Here is a 15,587-nt window from a genome sequence, read left to right on the forward strand (position 1 = left end):
GGGTTGCTATGATTCTCTGTGGTGTCCTGGAGCATCCTTCTCAGAGACTAGAGATCTCCCACTTCTTTTGCTCAAAGCCATGGCCAGGAAGTGGCCAGTTAACCCTTCTGTCTCTGTTTCTCCACGTGGAAGTGCTGGCATTTAGTGTATGTGTGTGTGATGTGTGTACATGAGCCAGAGGTGCTGTCTGGATCCTGCAAATGTGTAGGACAGTTTCGCCCAGTGAATAATTCTCCCACATTCCATACAACTTTTGAAGTACCCACCCAGGTCACTGTGTACTCCACTTCCATGATGAAGTAAATGGCTGTGCAGTACACAATCTATACAACCATCAGAGAGGTCCTAGGTTTGACAGTCATCCCAGTGGAAAAACCTGTTTACAGTGACCAGAGCTCTAAATTTTACTGTTCTACATATAAGCATGGAGTATTTTTGCATGGCTCTAATGCATACTGGATTTTCTAGGACTAAAACTCTTGTGGCAGTTGAGAAGGAAATTGTCCTCTGTTCTTCACAGATCCTTACCAAGCATTGTGTACCATTTCAGAAACCACCATTCATGCAGCCATGCTGTGGCCCTTAAGTCAGCAGGACACTGCCCTGTGGCAGGCGGCACTGACAGCAGTTCCACTGTGTGGTTTTGTCTTTAGGTGCAAGCATTCTACTTCTTAAATTATTCCTGAGCATTTACATATTGAAATATATATTTAATTATAACTTACTTTCCTTTGATTTCTCCTTTATCTTACAGCTGGGTCAATATATTGATTTAAAAAAAAATTCCGTGGATAGGTTTCTTATGTTATCTCTGCTTTCCATTCTGAGATAGTAAATGGGGTGTGACAAACGTGGTAATAAAAGAAAGCTGTGGGTCTGATGGGCTGGGTGCTGAAGCCAGAGAATTCTAGCCTCAACATCTCTAGGAAGCCTTTTCTGACCGCTTTTACCCAACGCTACCACCCAAAGCCTGCTTTCCTTCCTCCCTGAAATGAAGTGCTTCATAATGCCTACTTTCTCCTTTTTTTTCCGTTGATCATCCCAGGGACAATTCTGTCAACTCTGCCCCAAGAAACATGAACTCTCACCAAGGACAGCTTTGAAGTGGTCACTGTTCATGGCCCTGACCGGGCCCTGGAGTAAAGGACACCAGCTTGGCGTGCTGACCTGAAATACATGAGTCTGGCAGTGCTAGGGCCCCTGGGAGCAGAAACCAGAGACAGGCACCCATAGCAAAGGAATGCAAAGTCCAGAAAGCCCCATCGCTCAGCCTGAGAGACCTGGGGCAAAATAGAGGGCCTCGAGACTCTAGAAGAGACGTTTCATAAGTCTCATCAAATTAAAGACTAATTAGAAAAAAAATTCATGGGAAGTCACTGAAAAACAAGTGAACCATCCAAAGCCTGAGATTGTTTAAAAACAGCTTACTGGAAGTCCAAAGACCAGACAAGTTGAGGAATGAAGAAAACATCTTATGTGGTGAGATGGTGATTTTAAAACGACTTCTATGGCAAAGAGGCATCCTTTGCAAATGGGAAGATTGGCCAAGCTCAGAGAACAGGGTTTAGGTAAGTTAATGGATGATAGCACCATAAAAGGTTATTAAGGGGAACTTGGCTCTGCTTAGGAGCTGCACTTGTGATATCTGGGGGATGACTGCACATTCCCAAGGCAGAGTCCTTGTGTCCTAACCTGAGACAGACAATGGGCCCAGAACCCAGAAAGAAGGAGGCACTACTGGGTCTCTGGTTATTTCTAGGTGTCCTCCATATGGATGTGATAGTCCACTTCAATTTTTCTTTTTTTTTTTGAGACAGAGTCTTGCTCTGTCACCAGATTGGAGTGCAGTGGTGCAATCTCGGCTCACTGCAACTTCTACCTCCCAGGTTCAAGCGATTCCCCTGCCTCAGCCTCCCGAGTAGCTGGGACTACAGGCATGTCCCACCATGCCTGGCTAATTTTTTTTGTTTTAGTAGAGATGGGGTTTCACCATATTGGCCAGGATGGTCTTGATCTCCTGACCTCGTGATCCATCCTGCTTTGCCTCCCAAAGTGCTGGGATTATAGGCATGAGCCACCACACCTGGCCTCAATTTTTCAAAGAAAGAAAAAAGGAAAAATGCTCAGACTCATGCTGCATTTTTGGAAAGTCAATTTTTAAATGTGTCTGTATTTCAGGTTAGAAGAGTTATGAAAGAAAACCCAGAAGGAGTGTAGTGGATAGCCTTCATCACTGGGTTCCAGACACTGCTTGAGTTCATGTCCTAGCCCCACCACTGCATAGCTGGGTGACCTTAAGCAAGTTACTTAACCTCTCTGTGCTTCAGTTTTCTCCCCTCTGGAATGGGGTAATATTACTTTGCTGGCTTATGAAAATGAAATAAGTTAATATGGTATATGCTTAGAATAGTGCATGGCCTATGGTGAGTGCTCAGTAAGTGTCTGCTTACGTTGTTGTTACTCTCAAGAAAAGGGCCAAGTTGCATTAGTTCCCACTCCCTTCCTGCTGATTAACCAATGAAGGGTGGCTTTGGGAACGTAAGAGCGGAGTCAGGGCAGGCATATGTGCCTCTTACTTTCCTGGAGGAGCCCCAGTGAGGAGGTCAAGTACCCTGGTTCTGGTTCTAAATCTGCTGTTTAGAGTAGCAAGTATATTTGAAGTGGAGATTACCCCTTTGGCCGTAAAGATTCAGCTAGGTAGGGGAAAAGGAGTGACTGTGCCACTATAAAGTTATCTACATAGGTAATTTGTGCCTCCCAAAACATTTTGATTAGAGAACATTGTGCTTAGGAGGGATGCTCCCTCTAGGCCATGGGAGCAAATAGGGTTGAGCTCTTTTGTATATACCATTGCTTGATAACAGCTGTGGGCTGTATCCTACTGGGGATTCTGAATCCACAACCGGATGTCGAGGAAAGGGTGCCAAGATCAAACAGTTACTGATGCAGGCTAGGAACACAGGATACAGAAGTGTCAGCACTGGCTGGAGAGTAAAAAACCCTGTCTGCCCATAATAGCCTGCCCATAATAACCCAGGCTGCCCGGAGGTAGCCTGGGTTCCTAGATGTGGCATCCACATCCCTAGCAATGGTAAAGCAGGATGGTGATTGCTTACTACCAAAAGGCAGGCAACATGACTTCTCAGCTCTCCTCCACCAGGCCTGGGGGCCCTGGGAGCTTCACTCCACTTAACCTCTCTGCCTCTGTGTCTCCATATGTAAGTGCCTCAGAGGGACATCCAAGGGGTACTGGGGAAATTGTAGGATATTTGAACTGTACGAGGTCTTGGAGGTTGTACACACAGTGCCCCAAGGCCTTTGCCCTTACCATGCCTGTGCTCCGAGCCTGATTCCAGCCACCAGCATCGGCAGTTCTTTGCCTGAGCTTTCTCTAGCCACTGATGTGCCTTTACAAGGCAGGTTAGAAGCAGTCCTCGACCAGTGACCAACAGGATTGTTGTGTAAATATCCTAGCTCCTTCATCTTGTGGATGCAATAACTCTGAGATGTATGTTCTACAATGTCTCCCAAAGTTTCCCAATGGGAGAGAGCTCCAGGTCCCTCTACTGCTAGCTTGCTTAATAATGTACCTCTTTCTGGCTCCTCTCCTTTCCTGATTCACTTCTCCACTCCTGGGGTCACCTCCCAAATCCTTATCTCAGAATCTCCTTCTGCCAAACTAAGGCAGAGATTAGCTGGCTGCACTACTTTGCGTTACTGAAGCGAGATAATTGCCCACCAGAAAGGCCCTATGTGTATCTACCTGGCTACGTATCCACCTAGGAAGGCCTACACACAGCCCAGAAAGAATCAGAACATTTGCATCTTTAGGAAGAAGTTCCCTCCCCCAGCTCAGGAAATTGTCCCTCTACCCCCAACCCAGAAAATCTTGTAGCCTGTGATGAGATCTCTCTCTCTGTTTCTCTCTCACCAGCCGTCTGTTCCTAACAACCCCACCCACGCACCGGAGCTTCTCTGACTTGATATTGCAGGATGCTGTCACTTGAAATTAATTGCAACTAATTAAAAATGATCCGGTTAGGACAATTGCACAATGGTGCTCCGGAGACTGCTTCATTCCCAGAGGTTTGGTCGCGTTTGCGGCTGCTGCAGCCCTGGTCTGCTGGACGGGGCCATACATCATTGTGTCATTTTACATTGTTATTTCTCTGAAAGCAGCAATTTAAAAGAGTCTCAGATGAACCTTGAGCAACTTCGTGCTAAAAAGAAAAATGTTACTGTCCAAGATCTGTAAAATATAACATATAGGCTCAAAGAAGCCTCTTGACATGAAAAGCAGCCCTAAGTCTGTGCCGCGATTTGCATATAATATATAATGTTGTAGTAAAAGGACCCACAAAGCAGAAGGTGGCTGTGGAGCATCGATCCTCATCCCCTTTGTTCAAACTGGGTCACCTATTGTCCCTGGTTATTATTTTATCACAGCCATTCCTCACGTAAGGTGACAGGACAGCATCTAACCTACTGGGTTCTGGGGACTGCCACACCTCCCCCTTATTTAGTAGAAGACCCAAGGGTCCTTCTTGGCTCTGATTCTGAAAGCATTGCAGGTCCTGCTATTTTCCAAGCTGATCCCAGGAGCAGTAGTCCTGTTAGGAGGAGCCATTTATTGGACTTGCGGAAGGCCTGGTAAACCTTGAGTTAGGGCACTGAACCTCGATAAGCATACAGAATGCCCCCATACCTCATTAGGAGGGAGTTCAGTCAGCTCAGATGAATTCTGGCCCTATGTTCTTGAGCTACAAATCATTCCTCTTTGGTTACCTGCTGCCCCATCTAGCTGTGTGGTCTCCATGGTGCCCTTCAAACCTCTCCACATCAACAGGATAGGAGAGAAGCACGCATTTGAGCAGAAAGGGGTATGTCCCAAAAGCATCTTCCAAAATTATTCTAATCCTCTGGCTCATTCTGCAACTTTAAAAAATGAGCTGATTTTCAAGGGTACCAATAAGAATAACAAATCTCTGCAAAATAGAAAGGTTCAAAAATAAAAAATAAGATCTTTAAAATGAAAGGTCCAGGAATAGAAAGGGCTAGACAGAAGAGATGAAAGGAGAAAGAATAGTAAAGAGATATGCAGATAAATCTTATGTAATTACTAAAATTTGACTCTGGGCTTCCTGGAGGCCAAAGCAAAGAAGGAAAATAAAACATATGATTAATTACAAATGTTACATAGTTTTTAAAGAAAAAGCAGACCAGCTCCTTAACAGAATCAAGGTTCTTTTGCATTGACCTCATGTGGGTCATGTACCTGACACTGCCCTCCACACACCCTCATACTTTAGGCAGGGGTGAGGCTCGTGGAGATCCCTGCATTGGAAATGGATGACCTGGCAAGCCAACTCTCTTGGAAATCCAGGAGATTTGCATCAAATATGTGGTTCACTAATGGACGGTTTCATTCAGGGGTGAGACTTTAATAATGGAAAAGTGCAAGGACTAACTCCAACCTGACCTCCAAATTATTTTCCATACAAAGTGTTTTTTTCAGCTCTGCTTTTATTGGAAGCTGAGCAGCAGACAGTTTGAGGTTATAGTTTCAAAGACTGAAATGCAGGTATTCAATATGCCTGAGAATTGGATTTAGATACATCAATTACAGCGCATCTGTACAGTGGGATACTATGCAAACATCAGTAGGAACAAGGGAGACCTCACATGCTGTTAGGAAAGGTTAAGATACATTATTAAGTGGGAAAAAAAGCATCTTGCAAAACAGTGGGTATATTATTATCCCACTTGTATCAAAAATTAATAATAAAACATGTGGGTATAGAAAATTTCTAGAAGGATACCCAAAAATTGGATGAGAGTTTTACAGCTTACCCAAGCCCTCCTTACTATAATTATGTATTGCTTTTTGATATGGTTTGGCTCTGTGTCTCTACCCAAATCTCACCTTGAATTGTAATAATCTCCACAGGTTAAGGGTGTGACCAGGTGGAGATAATTGAATCGTAGGGGCAGTTTCCCCCATGCTGTTCTCATGATAGTGAGTGAGTTCTCATGAGATCTGATGGTTTTATGGGAGTCCCCTTCACTGGACTCCCATACTTCTCCTTCCTGCCATCATGTGAAGAAGGATGTGTTTGCTTCCCCTTGTGCCATGATTGTAAGTTTCTTGAGTCCTCCCTGGCCATGTGGAAATGTGAGTCGATTAAACCTCTTTCCTTTACAAATTACCCAGTCTTAGGCAGTTCTTTACAGTAGTGTGAGAATGGACAAATACACTTTCAGATTTTAAAAATAGTTTTTGAAAAGTTAATTGAGAAAACAATGCAGTTTTGTTAAAAAGAATGAAGTAGATCAGTGTTACCGAAGAAATAAGATGTGAAGGAAGAATCTGGATAGATATGAAGTAATTATCTTGGTTGCCAGGCCCACACCTGTAATCCCAGCACTTTGGGAGGCTGAGGTGGGTGGATCACTTGAGGCCAGGAGTTTGAGACCAGCCTAGCCAACACGGCAAAACCCCATCTCTACTGTAAGTATAAAAATTAGCCAGGCATGGTGGTGTGTGCCTGTAGTCTCAGCTACTCGGGAGGCTGAGGCAGGAGAATCACTTGAACCCCAGAGGTGGAGGTTGTGGTGAGCCAAGATCGCGCCACTGCATTCCAGCCTGGATAAGACTCCATCTCAATAAATAAATAAATAAATAAATAAATAAATAAATAAAGTGAAGTGGTTATCTTGAGGAGGTAAAGGTACTACAGACTTCCACTTTCTAAGTCAATTTCTGTTAACATGTTTAATAAGTAGGTACTTACTTTTATAATAATAATGATTTAAAAACATTAAGCCAAGACTATTAGGTTGACTTTAATGACAATAAAGAAGCCTAACCAAGACTTGTGCAAATGAATGGCCACCCTATCCCTTCAGGGCAGGGGCCAGGAAAGAATCTGCTGGCAAGACAAGAATTTTTCTTAACAAAACAGTGGGCCGTCTGTTTGGCACACAAATCAATGAACGATCTTGACATTAACATTCTGGCCTCACGAGCAATAATGCTCACCTGGGAAGGTGCTTGTGGCTGAATCCTGAAGCTGGGGTGTTTTATATTTAATAATTCCCATTGTTTCACAGTGAGATACATCGGAACTATTAATTTTTAACAATTCTGGCTATTTCTTTTCTGTCTCTCTCCAGCGTGCTACCCCTTCAAGCGAAGCTGTTCTATGCTGGATGCCTCAAGGAAGAGAGGACAGCAGGAAGAAATGTCCTGACTTTTGACTTTTAAAAGCCTGGCTCAAAACGAGAAGAGTGAGGGGCAGGAAAAAGGGCCCAGGGAAAGAAGTAAAAAAATGATGTATGAGAATATCTCACTGCCAAGACTAGCAAATGGGGACCTGGGAGGGTCAGAGGTGAGGAACTGAGAGGACCAGGACTGGCCCTGGAGGAATTGTGCCTGGAGCAGAGGCAGCATCGAGGGAGCTTCGAACTTCCTCTTAGAAAAGCTGAGCAAGCACTCCTGGTCCACAGAGTCTCCGTCTAAGGGTTAAGATGTGGATCAAGAAAGGCTGGAAGGCTGCAGGACTTCAGGAGGGAATGCAGGAGGCCGCTCAGCCTGGGACATGATTGTTGAATGGTTTGAACCCAAACCCTGGGAGCACCCAATAGAAATCCGTTGTGGTTTGGCATCAGCAGGTAGGTGTTTCCAGAGCTGACTGGATCCCTCTCTACCTCTTCTCTCTGTACCTGCTTCAGCCTTTGCTGTCACTGCCCAAGATCTTTGCTCCTCAGTCTATACAGCCTACCATGGCTGCTCTCAGACTTACATGTCCTTGATTTAACACCCAAAGCCAGACTGACTTCTTTCTCCAGTCTCGGCCCCTTATTCCTGAGGCCATTTGTGATTGGCCCAGCTTGGATCAGGTAGGTGCCCATCAGGCATTCATCCCTGGACCAATCTGTGGCACATGGGGCTGGAGTCTATTGTATTAAGTCTGCAGATACCAGGGTAATCTATGATGGGAGTGATGGGGTGGGTGGGGTGGTCTCTGAGGGGAAAGCCATGACCATTCCCCTTGGCTTTCACTCTACTCCGCGCCTACCATCTTACCTCTGCCACTGTCTGCTCCACGTGCCTGCCTGCCTCATTCAGTCTATTTTTTTTTTTTTTGGAGATGGAGTCTCACTCTGTTGCCCAGGCTGGAGTGCAGTGGCACTATCTCTGCTCACTGCAATCTCCGCCTCCTGGGTTCAAGTGATTCTCCTGCCTCAGCCTCCCAAGTAACTGGGATTACAAATGCCCGCTACTGCTGCCTGGCTGATTTTTATATTTTTGGTAGAGACAGGGTTTCACCGTGTTGCCCAGGCTGGTCTCAAACTCCCGACCTCAGGTGATCTGCCTGCCTTGGCCTCCCAAAATGCTGGGATTACAGGTGTGAGCCACCGTGCTTGGCCCAAAAAGAGTTTTTATTGTGTATTTTTCTTAATACAAAAGCAACATACGTTCATTGCAGGAATGCAGACTCTTATGTGCCAAGAAGCACAAGTCTCTTGGATTTAGAAAATCAAAAAAGACATGGTCCAGAGAGGGAGGTGAACAAGTAACTCAGTGACATTCCTACTGAACGTTGTGATTGGGCTTGTCTACTCCACTAAAGGGTGAGGCACTCGAGAGCAGAGACAGTACCCACTGCAGCATCTAAATAGTTCAGAATAGGGCACAGGTTTTCTGTAAGCACTTGCCTGACTTAATGAGTGACTGTGCCCTGAGGCCCAGCCTTGCCAGGGTGGCGGGGAAATCCACTCAGCCTGGGACAGGATTGTTTAACGGTTTGAATCCAAACACTGAGAGCACTCAATACAAATCTATTGTGATTTGATAAGAGTAGGTGGGTGTTTTCAGAGCTGACTGCAAGATCAGTTTAAGCCCCTGTGGGCAATGATCCCCAATCCAAGCCTGAGTTTCCTGGACTGTGTTCAGATTTGGGAGAGTTTAAGGGTATCTTCCCAACTGGAGCCCTCTTTGGGTCTCCAAGGCACCCTGGATCCGCTTCCATTACAGCCCCCATTAGCCTCCTGGGGCTCTTTCTCATTCACAGCTTGGTTTGCCCAGTAGGCAGAGAGCCAGAGAAGGCAAAGACCTTTTCTTGTTCACCCCTGTGTCCTTGAGAGCTTCCTTCCAGAGAGAGGAAAGAAGGAAGGGAGGCAGGGAGGAAGGAAGAAAAAGAGCCAATCTGCTCTGGTACATGTGAAAAGCGAACCTCTTCCCAAAGCCCACAAGCTCCGCCTCTCTTCGGGGTGGTGCATGTATCCCCCATCTTTTGCGACTGTCAGCTGCGGACTGCTCACAGCCCAGCTCTTCACTGGGCATTGCCCTTGGCTGCAGGGAACTGCTTTGCCCAAAGTTGTGGCTCTATATGTGTGGCCTGTGGTCAGTGACTGGCAGATGGAGACACAAAGGCCAGCCCTTTGCTTCAATTGAGGACAACTCTGGGGACCATCTCAGCTCCAGAGCATCCTCCAAGACTGGAAGAGGTGTCTGCTGCAACGACATTTGGGGTCACTTTCCCTCCTCCCAGTCCTGTCTTCTCAGTGTTCTTGCAGATGTACCTCCTGAGAGCACTCCCCAATATACCTGCATGCACCTCCACCTCTCAGTGTATCTTTCCAATTGAAGACACCTTGCAGACTCTGCCTGGAGCTTCCATTAAAGGCTGTGGTCACTCATCCACCTGGGATGACCTTTCCTAAACACCAAGGGAGCTCTGTACACTGTTCGCAACACCAAACCATGTGAGACTGAGGGAGGGGCACTGGAATGAGAGAATCTGGAAGCCCTGGGTTCTGCCACTGGAGAGCCAGGTGACTTGGGCAACTCCATTAACTCCTCAGACCCACAAGGTTCTCAAATGCAAAACAAGGAGAGGAATTTCCTACCTCATAGAGTTAATTCAGAATTCATAAGTGAATGGGCTTTGCACAGTATTGGGCACAAAGTAGAAATATACAAGTGTGAAGAAAGTTTGGCTTTCAGAGCCTCCTGGCCATCACCAGCTCCCTACCTCCCTCTATCCCTGCCCTCTTTCCACACATCATTCCAGGACAGGTGTGGCCAGCAGCAGAAGGGCCACCTGACCCCCACCAGGAGGCCTGTGGCTTTGGAAATAATGTTACTTTCTGTGGCTCTCCACATTGACTTGGCATAGTCTGAAATATAAGTCACTTAAGATCTATTAAAAAATGTCAGCCCCCCTCCACCGCCTTCTCCCTCTCCTCTTTTCTTTTTCTTTCTCTCTTTCTCTTTCCTTTTTCTTGCTGATTTTATGAAAAGGGCTGGCATTCTGATTGTTCTATATTCAGGTTTAATCCTTATTTTAATAGTTTTCATGCAAAAAAAAAAAAAAAAAAAGTAAGTCATGGCCTGGCATGGTGGCTCATGCCTATAATCCCAGCGCTTTGGGAAGCTGAGGTGGGTGAATCTCTTGAGGCCAAGAGTTCAAGGCCAGGCTGGCCAACATGGTGAAACCCTGTCTCTACGAAAAATACAATTAGCCAGCCATGGTGGTGCACGCCTATGGATCCAGCTACAATATGGGAGAAACACTTGAACCTGGGAGATGGAGGTTTCAGTGAGCTGAGATCATGCCACTACACCTCACCCTGGGCTGCAGAGCAAGATTTCATCTAAAAAAAAAATAAAGAAATAAAAAGGTAAGTCATGCCCTCTGTTCCCACGGCTTCCTGTCCTACTCAGGGTCTAACAGTCGGGTCCCCTCTTATTTTTCTGACCCTTTTCTGCAACTGAGCCTCTTAATTTCCTCCAGCTTCATCAGCCTCTACCTGTGTATCATGCATACCAGAGACTCCCACCTGGGGTCTTTGCACTTGCCATCCCCCAGTCCTAGAACAGCTTTCCACCCAGCTCACTCTCTCTTCCCCTTCAAGTTCTTACTGAAGGCCAGAGAGGCCTTTCCTGACACCCCTGCCCCATTAAAAATAGCAAAACTTCCTGGCCCTGCCTATCCCAACTCTCCACTTCAGCACTCCTCACCATCCAACATGCCATGGAGTTTCTTTATTCACTGCTTGTCTTTCTCCATTGGAAGAGAGGACAGTGATCTCTGCTTGTTTTATTCTCTGCTGTCTCCCAGTACCTACAACGGCATCTGGCATGAAATATATGCCCAATAGTTTTTGTTAAGTGAATGAATAAACCTGTTTGTATGCTTCACAGGCTGGTGAAACTGAGCAAAGCAAATCCACTAGTAAAACCATAGGAAATTGATGCTAGCCCTTGGAAAAGGAGAGGTAAAAGTCCCCAAGCTTGCCCGGAGTCGAAAGTTCGTCAGAAAACCAAACACCGCATGTTCTCACTCATAAGTGGGTGTTGAACAATGAGAACACACGGACACAGGGAGGGAACATTACACACTGAGGCCTGGGGGGTGAGGGGCTAGGGGAGGAATAACAGGCCGTTGGGGGATTGGGAACAGATAGCATTAGGAGAAATACCTAATGTAGATGACGGGGTGATGGATGCAGCAAACCATTACCATGGTGTGTATATACCTATGTAACAAACCTGCATGATATGCACATGTATCCCAGAACTTAAAGTATAATAAATAAATTAATAAAATAAAAATAAAAAATAATAAAGTTTGTGCCAGGCCAAGGCAGTACCTAGGGTCTTTCTTGCCATACCAGCCTGGGAACTTCTTGAGGGTAGGAGCCACTGCCTCACTATCTCTCTATTAGCTCCTTAGTGGCCAGCTCCGTCCCTGGTAAGTGCCTGATTTGCTTATGTGCCAATGCATCAAGGTGCTGGGAGCTGAGGGGAAGTGGTCTGTATCTTCAGGCACAGGGACAAAGGCATCTGCAGATGCTGACACAGTCATCTGCCTCTTGGTGCAGCCTTTGGTATTGGCCAGTGTTTCCCAAAGTATGTCCTATAGAACTTCAGTGCCAATAGGTAGTGGAAAAAAGGCTGCGATCTGATGAGTCTGGGATGGATTAAGTAAAGTTAAACAGGTTTCCCAACTCCAGGACTTTTCAGAGCCTTTTTTTTCTTTTTTTTGAGATGGAGTCTTGCTCTGTCACTCATGTTGGAGTGCAGTGGCACGATCTTGGTAGTAACCCCCACCTCCTGGGTTCAAGTGATTCTCCTGCCTCAGCCTCCCGAGAAGCTGGGACTACAGGTGTGTGCCACCACGACCAGCTAATTTTTTATTGTATTTAGTAGAGACATGGTTTTACTGTGTTAGCCAGGCTGATCTCGAACTCCTGACCTCGTGATCCACCTGCCTTGGCCTCTCAAATTGTTGAGATTATAGGCGTGAGCCACCACGCCCAGCCCAGAGCTTTTCATATGTAAATATAAGTCCAAGTAGGGGCTTATGTTTTGAAAAGTTTTCCAAACTACCTGACCATTGGACCCATCCATCTTTCTTTTTCTTTTTTCCTTTTTGAGATAGTCTTACTCTGTCACCCAGGTTGGAGTGTAGTGGCACAATCACAGCTCACTGCAACCTCCACCTCCTGGGTTCAAGGGATTCTCATGCCTCAGCCTCTCTAGTGGCTGAGATTACAGGCCTGTGCCACCATGCCCAACTAATTTTTATGTTTTTAGTAGAGACTGGGTTTTGTCATTTGGGCCAGGCTGGTCACAAACTCCGGGCCTCAAGTGATCTGCCCACCCGGGCCTTCCAAAGTGCTGGGATTACAGGCATGAGCCACTGAGTCTGTAGAACCTAGTTTTCAAGGAGAATAAAAGATCCGCAAAGTACACTTTGAGCAACAGTGGCATAACCTCATATCTATCAGAAATGCAAGGGATTCTGGAGGAAATCTAGTGCTCCACTCCCTCTTCACAGAGGAGGAAGTGAGAGAGGGAACCCCAGAGAGGGAACTGGAGGTACGGCAGGTGGGGCCAGGGCTAGAATCAGCCAGCTCTAGCTTCCAGGGCACATGCTGCTTTCAGTCTTGACTCTGGGGTTCTGGACCTTGGATTATCAGGCCTGCTTTGCGCACTTGCTCTTAAGAGTGCCAGGAACTTAAAAGAGGAAAGGCCTCTTTTTTTTAATGTTTTTAGTAGAGATGTGGAAGTCCCACTGCAGACGTCACTCAGTGTTTTGGCCTCCGCTTCCTGCCATGACCCAACTCTGGGCTTGTAATCTGTGCCTGGGAGCCCAGTGTTTTTCATCTACACTTCCTTCCTTGTCCTTCCACCCTTCCCTGGCTTAGGTGTTAGTCCATTCTCATGATGCTATGTAGAAATACCTGAGGCTGGGCATGGTGGCTCATGCCTGTGATCCCAGCACTTTGGGAGGCCGAGGCAGGCAGATCACTTGAGGTCAGGAGTTCAAGACCAGCCTGGCCAAAATGGCAAAGTCCTGTCTCTATGAAAAATACAAAAATTAGCCAAGTGTGGTGGCATGCACCTGTATTCCCAGCTAGTTGGGAGGCTGAGACAGGAGAATTGCTTAAATCTGGGAGGTGGAGGATACAGTGAACCGAGATGGTGCTACTGCACTCCAGCCTGGGTGACAGAGTGAGACTGTCTCAACCAAAAAAAAAAAAAAAAAAAAAGAAAGAAATACCTAGGACCACGTACTTTATAAAGAAAAGAGGTTTAATTGATTCACAATTCCACGTGGCTGGGGAGGCCTCAGGAAACTCATAATCATGGTGGAGGACATTGCTTCACAGGGTGACAGGAGAGAGATGAGTGTCTTCACTTGGGTGAAGGGGGAAAGCCCCCTTTAAAACCATCAGATGTTGAGTGAGAACTCATTATCACGAGAACAGCATGGGGGAACTACCCCATAGTTCAATTACCTCCACCTGGTCCTGTCCTTGACATGTGGGGATTATTACAATTCAAAGTGAGATTTGGGTGGGGACACAGTTAAACCCTATCAGGTGTTCTCAAAGTGTGGGTCTGGGACCAGGAGCATCAGCATCACCTGGGGGCTTGCTAGAAATGCAAACCCTCCAGATTCGCCTCAGACCTATTGAACAAGAGACTCTGGAGGTGGGTCCAGCAATCTGTTTTCACAAACCCTCAGGATATTCTGACTCGGGCTAAAGTTTCGGAACCACTGCCCTCAACCATGCAGCTCCAGACTGAACAGCTCCAGAGAAGGGCCTTTGAGGTCCCCAGTGACAAGGTAATCTCCAGGGTCCCTGGGAAGGATCCTGGGAAGCCCAGGACACAAACTCTCCAGAGTTTCTTATAGAGCTCAGTGGGTTCCAACCACTTGAACTTGGCACCGTCTAAACTCTGAAGTTAATTTACTCTCTGCTTTATTTTATTCATTGGTCTAATCCATAGCTGCAATTTTACAAAACACAGACCTGGGCTGGGGAGTTTTTCAGGGTCCCATTCTGAAATCATGGCAGTTACCTGGGGTGTCTGGAAGTGTCTGAGTTCTACCTCAGTCCATGTAAGCCGAGGTGGGGTCTTTTCAGTGCATTAAGAGAGGTGCCTCTATCAAGTTCAATATCTCCATTTGGGGAATCCATCTGCTTCCTGCATTTCTATCCACAGTGAAGTGGGCATGTGGGATTTTTGTAAAGAAACTGTAATCCCAGGGTTGCTGCATGGAATAATTCCATGGATTGTGCAGTGGGAGGTTTGCATGGCCATACATGGTGGCCCTGGGACCCTGTATTAGTTTGTTCTTGCATTGCTATAAAGAAATGCCTGAGAGTAGGTAATTTATAAAGAAAAGAGGTTTCATTGGCTCACAGTTTTGCAGGCTGCACAGGAAGCATAGCAGCTTCTGTTTCTGGGGAGGCCTCAGGAAACTTGCAATTATGGTGGAAGGTGAAGGGTAAGCAGGTACATCTTACATGGCCAGAGCAGGAAGAAGAGAGAGAGGTGGGAGGTACCCCATACTTTTAAACAACTATCTCATTCGATAGTAAAATCTCATGAGAATTCACTATCTTAAGGACAGAACGGGGGGAATGGTGTTAAGCCCTGAGAAACTGCCCCCATGATCTAATCACCTCCCACCAGGCCCCACCCCCAGCATTGGAGATTGCATTTCAACATGAAATTTGGGTGAGGACACAGATTCAAGCCGTATCAGACCCCTAGCCTCCTTGCTGTCACTCAGAAAAAGGGCAACCACTTCTTTGTCACCCTCCACCCCCAACTGGCTTCACAGATGGGCAGGAAGCTCCTCGAGTGTGCCCATCAGAAGGGCGGCTGGGTGAAGGTGGGCTGCTATCTGTTCCCCACCAAGCACTACAGGTCTGATGGTCTCCAGCTTGCATCCCTGGTCACTGTCTCAGCTCCCACAGCTTATGCTTCCTGGGGGAGAGTGTAGATAATCCGGGCACCCACCCACTCCTGCACTTACCCATGACCCGCTCCCTCCCTCCCTCCCTCAGCCCAGGCAGCAGTGGCCTCTGCTGTGGCAGCCCTCCATCCATCCTCGTCCTTCATCGGCCTCTGAAAGTATGCCTGTCAATTTAATGCATGGCCTGTTGAGGGGAAGTGACATTTTGAATAGTGGACACTTCTCCGGGAGCATTCATCCTAGGTCAGCCTCATGATAAATAAATACATTTGGCGTTCGAAGTCAGCAGGCAGGATACAGGGA

At 46.6% G+C, this 15,587-nt stretch overlaps 1 long non-coding RNA gene across 1 annotated transcript in view; it reads left to right on the forward strand.

Annotated features, from left to right (window-relative positions):
- Window positions 1-1,749, forward strand: part of LOC141580598 (uncharacterized) — a 32,100-nt gene extending 30,351 nt beyond the window's left edge. The window contains exon 7 of the long non-coding RNA XR_012512849.1: window positions 1,046-1,749. This is a non-coding gene — a long non-coding RNA (uncharacterized LOC141580598). The remainder of the gene's footprint in view (window positions 1-1,045) is intronic.
- Window positions 1,750-15,587: the final 13,838 nt, after the last annotated feature.

Source organism: Saimiri boliviensis, chromosome 12 (genome assembly GCF_048565385.1).
Source record: "Saimiri boliviensis isolate mSaiBol1 chromosome 12, mSaiBol1.pri, whole genome shotgun sequence".
Lineage (NCBI taxonomy): Eukaryota > Metazoa > Chordata > Mammalia > Primates > Cebidae > Saimiri > Saimiri boliviensis.